The sequence below is a fragment of the Molossus molossus genome, unplaced genomic scaffold (assembly GCF_014108415.1).
Source record: "Molossus molossus isolate mMolMol1 unplaced genomic scaffold, mMolMol1.p scaffold_m16_p_14, whole genome shotgun sequence".
Classification (NCBI taxonomy): Eukaryota; Metazoa; Chordata; class Mammalia; order Chiroptera; family Molossidae; genus Molossus; species Molossus molossus.
In genome coordinates, this window is record NW_023425349.1 from 15,886,275 (window position 1) to 15,891,423 (window position 5,149).

The 5,149-nt window shown below is 46.7% G+C and overlaps 1 long non-coding RNA gene across 2 annotated transcripts; it reads right to left on the reverse strand.

Moving 5' to 3' along the window:
- Nucleotides 1-2,159: 2,159 nt before the first annotated feature.
- Nucleotides 2,160-3,754, reverse strand: LOC118630146. 2 transcript variants are annotated; one of them, XR_004959523.1, is made up of 4 exons: nt 3,296-3,754; nt 3,116-3,176; nt 2,487-2,528; nt 2,160-2,377 (listed from the first exon to the last, which is right to left on the reverse strand). It is a non-coding gene; the product is annotated as an uncharacterized LOC118630146 (long non-coding RNA). The 2 variants fall into 2 exon arrangements; XR_004959522.1 differs by lacking the exon at nt 3,296-3,754 and having other exon boundaries at nt 3,116-3,278.
- Between the last annotated feature and the right edge of the window lie 1,395 nt (nt 3,755-5,149).

The following is a 5,149-nucleotide window of genomic DNA, read 5'->3' on the forward strand; positions in this document are numbered from 1 at the left end:
GAAGTGGGTGACTTAAGACTGCATAGCTGGTAAGACGAATCAGTAACTGGGCATCAATCTGTCCATCTCCAAAGCCTCGTTCTTAGACCCTGTACTGTGCTGCTCCCCCGTTTTACTGATGGGGAGAGTGGAGCCCAGGGAAGTGAATTCCTTCTCTGAGGATCACATGGCTGTGACGTGTAGAATCTGAAACTAGGTCCAGGTCCATGTTGTTTCCACTGCCTGTCATTCTGCGCAGAGATTTATTATAGAGATTTCAGTGTAGCCCAGCTGGTGTGGCTCAGTGGTTGAGCGGTGTGACCCATGCACCAAGAGGTTGCCGGTTTGATTCCCAGTCCGGGCACATGTCCAGGTTATGAGCCTGACCATCAGTGGGGGACATGCAGGAGGCAGCCAGTTGATGTTCTCGTTCTCTCTCATCGATGTTTCTATCTCTCCCTCTCCCTTCCTCTCTTTCTCTAATATCAATGAAGAAAAAAAATGTTTTAAGACAGAAACATTTCTCTCCTACAAGTTAGTGACAAGAATCCAGCTACTCAGCCCCTAAAATAAGTGTTGCCCTCATGGTGCAAAACCAATATATGGATGCAATCACCCCTGAGTCCTTTGCATCATGAAAGAGGAAAATACCCAGCTAGAAGAATTTCAGGGGAAATGAACAGGGAAGACAAATAATAGGCGGATGGAAGAAGGATCTGGAGGTCCTTTGGGAAGAAATGGGAAACATAAAGGCAATAGATTTGAGGTTGGAACAGCAAATGCACTTGGGAGTTGGGGAGAGCGTACACAGGAGCAAGGGATGTACAAGATGCAAGACAGAAGGAGGACGGTGAAGGCTGCTCTCGTGTAGGAGAGCAAACAGCACACATCAGTAAGGAAGGCTGGGTCTGAAATCCACAGCGGGGAGTGGGCAGGGGAATTGTGAGAAATTAATGGAGGGAAAAGAAAAGAGGAGAGACTAGGAGCCCCACTGGTGGCGGAGCAGGCGTCCCAGTAGGAGGAGAAACGCATGGCTGAGGAAGTCACAGCCCGAGAAACAGTGTTGCAACCCAAAGGGGGAAAGCTAAGAGGCTTTGAAAGGAAGCCTTGAAGGATGAAAACAGAATGAAAACAGAATCCCGAATAGAGAGAAGTCACAGCCTGGAGGAGGAAGCCTCTGATGCAAACAGGGAAGAGGGTGTGTGGGCTCTAAGGGAAAAACAGGTGGAGAGAATTCGAGAATAAGAAAGAAGGCGACATGGATCGAGAAAATATAAATGGCTCTTGAAAGGAGCAAGGGTCAGTAGCTGACATGTATTGATCACCTGTAAGGTGCTCAGTATTTTACATAGGGTCTGTCATTTAAATCTCTTAACCGTGCTACGTTGTCAATATATTTAGCCATATATTCCAGACCCCACAGAAAGTGTGTGTTGATGAAGGTCACACCTCTTGTAGTGCTAGAACTGGGGCTAGAACTGAGATGTCCCTGTGTGCAGACACTCTCTTTTTCTGTATTTCAGCCCACCTTCATCAGGTTGGTGTGTTATACACCATTCACTAGGGCAAAGGAGCAACGTAAGTTTGGAAATCCTATTTAACGTCCTCTTTTCTGTTAAAATACAGCCAGTGGAAATGTTACACGATATCAAGCAATTTGCATAGTCCCTGGAACACAAAGATCACTCCATAAATGTTGGTTTCCGCAATTTTAGTCATAAATTGGACCCGAAAAATTGATGTGATTTATATGTGAGCAAGAAAAGATATTTTAAAACTTGGGAGGGGTGCTATAATTTCTGATCTTTCGGCTATGGAGAGTTGACCATAAGCATCTCTTCTCAACTGCATGTTTAGGGACATCACGGTGTTATCTTGAAATTAGCTATGGTGGAAATATTTACACCACAGAAATCGGCAAACGCTCTCAAAGCTTTCCACCCCCTCCCTGCCCCTGGAGAGCTGGTTGGGAAACATTCACCAGCACGTTCCCCATCTCGGTGGGAAGATGGACGATCTCAGCTATGTAATAGAAAAGAACAAACATGATGTGGGTGTTTTAATGAATTTTTTCTTTCCACAAAAGAGATACATACAAAAAAATACACTTGTAAAAGCAAGATGAGTTTCTTGAAACAATATAATGTAATTATTTGGAAGATGATTTTAACTGTCTCGGGGAAAAGCAAGGCATTGGGAAGTGGCTAAGTATGACGCTACCTGTTTAAGTTGGAGTTGGACGACAGATATTCAGACACATGTTAAAAATCTGAAGCACAGTAGTGATATGAAGAGAGTAGCTTCTGGAATAAATGCCTCAGGATTGAAATGCTGGCTTTGCCACTTCTGAGCTGTGGGATCTTGGGCCAGTTAATTAACTTCTCTGTTGCAATTTCATCTGTAAAATGAGGATAATAAGAATGTTCCTCTGAGGAAGTCAGTGAGACTCTGTGAAGCGATGTAGGTCAAGTGAGTGACATTATGCCTGGGACACAGAAATCACTCACCAAATGCTGGCATCCAGGACTAAACTGAACCAGAAACTGGGCCTGGAAAGATAGAAGGGTTTTGGGGTGTTAAGAAATCCTAAAGCAGCTTATCCTAGGAAGGGGTGAGATCAGAAATGAGGTTTGCATTTGACACTCATGGGATGGTGTGGTGGATGGATGGAAGGGGGGATGACGGAGGCAAGCAAGCTCTCCTGCGTGGGCTTTGCATGCAGGGCGAAGCCCAAGGCACAGGATGGCGAAGAATCTTAAGGCTTCGAGAGCAGTGGGGCAGGAGACCCTATTATATGCCCCCCGTTACCTCTGTGGTCTAACTCCACCTCCATCCCAGCCTGAGAAGGTAAGCATCCTTGTCCTCACTCCACATGGGGCAAGTTAAAGATAAGGAAGTTCCTATGACTGTTTCAAGGTCACAGATGCAAGAAGTGGTAAAAATCAGGATTTGGAACTAAGTTGGCCTATCTTTAAATCTCAGGAGCCTTGAGGCATACGAGTAACCCAGACAAACCAAGGGAAAAGTGGCAGAGCCTTCATCTGCACAGGAAGTAAAGAGAATATGTAAAGAAGAGGAGGGGTAAGGAAGAAAAAAGAAACACACACACACACACACGGGAGCCCTCAGGACTTACTACAAGCTCAGCAGGCCTGTCCCGCTGTCCTCTGGCAATATGTTCCAGGTGCCTCGGGGATCTAGGAGAGAATGATGTGTCACCTTGGAGGAAGTGAAAGACAGCAGGGGAATTACAGGTAATTCCCCTCTCTTCAGACCCTCCAACAGACGTTAGCTGCTCTGTGCCTTACTTTCCCACCTGTACAATGGGTTTTGAGTGAGGCGTACATGAGTTCATTCACGTCCAGCACTTTGAAGAGTCCTGGGCACAGAGGCAGTCCTCCACAGATGAAGCCCTGCTAATCAGTGGGCTGCCTGATGACCCACAGCACTTTGCAGACCCGTTAGGCACATACCCACCACATGACTGTCCTCTGTCTTCTCTGCTAGACCTTGACCCTCCTGAGCACGGAGGTCGTGCTTTGTTAGGGTTTCTACACCAGCCCCTTCAGGGCCTGGCACAGAGTGTGAGCTCAGCCAGGGTATTAAATGCGTGAGCACAGTACTCTGGAATTATGTCTTCTCTGCCAACCAGGTTATGGAGGTCAAGGAGGCTAGCAGGTGAGGATCCTCAGCTGTCTCCCACAGCTTCCGAGCCTGTAAGAATAGCATTGTACTGCTTCCTGATGCCCTACTCAGCACTTGCTCAGCAGCTGTTTAGAGATGTTTGACTGGGAAATAAAAAAATAGTCATGGAAGATTGCCATGAGTCAGACCACGCAGGAATCACGTGCCAGGCTCTATGCTAAGTGTCTTACGTGCGTCACCTCATTTCATGTAAACGCATTACATGACAGACACCAGTGCATTGGAGAGAAACTGATGAACCGCACAGATGAACTACATTCCTCCTGGAGATCCGGAGGAGGGAGCCTCTGTGTGCGTTCATTCAGTTTCCTACCTCCCAGAAGCTCAGTCAGTGCCTTGTGGAGGGTCAAACAGCCAAGCTAGGAAAAGAAAAAGCCTCCCTTCCCCAGGACAAAGGCTTTCTGCTCCAGCCTGGCCAGAAGTCAAGCGCAGGCTCCGCCTCCCGTCCCCTTCTGGATAAGCCTTTATTTCCCAGTCAAACACCTCTAAAGCTAAAACAACTCTCAAAGTTGCTTCCATATTCCGGGTGAAAACGATGGACCAACTCTCATGCTCATTTGGCTGATTTGGGCTCCAATGTAAACATTTTCAACTATATAGCTGTCAACAGAGCTTCTGAGCAGGAAAATGAAATGCTTGGGGGAGTAATCAGCTGCATCGTCCGAGTTTTGAGCATAGTCTGAATGATCATGTATAAAAGATATTTGAGGGCAAAACTGTGGAGCCCTATCTTTGGAGTCAGGCACACCTCTTACTAACTGAAATGTTCTAGTCAAGTTACTTGAAAGAATCAGCTCAATCTTCATGAGCCTCAGTTTCCTCCTCTGCCCAGTGGTGACAGTGACACCCACCTCCAAGGGTTCTGGGGAACAATAAATGGGGTGATGCCTATGAAACACCCAGCATTGTGCCTTGCACATGGCAACTGCTCAAAGACATCTTTGTGTAGTATAAATGGAATTAATGTTTTTCTTCAGTATGGGTTTTATTCATATTGTTGTTTGATAATAGAAGGGAGTCTGACATTGGATAGCATGTTGAGCAAAAGCTTCTAAAATGACCACACACACACACACACAAATTTTGACCACAACAGCTAAACCCTTAATAAACACCAAACATAAAACAGATTCGAGTAGAACTGTCCAGTTAATCCCTCCCTGATTTCCCTACCCCCTTCCCTCCATCTCTGCCCTTTTTTATTATTGTTATCAGTAGTAGCAGTATTCTTAGCATTTCATTACTGCTACTGCTACTGCCGCCACTACTCCAGGGTGTCTTGTGTATACAGTGTGCCATGGGAACAGGCAGACCTGGCTCCAGTGCAGGCCGGCTTCCTGACGCGGGGACATTGGGCAGGACAGGAAGCTGGCCGAGAGGCAGTGGGGCCCCAGCCTGAGCCTGCCACACTCGTGTGCCCGTCGTGCAGACGTCTTTGGAAGCTGTGTTTTTCCAGTGCCTCACA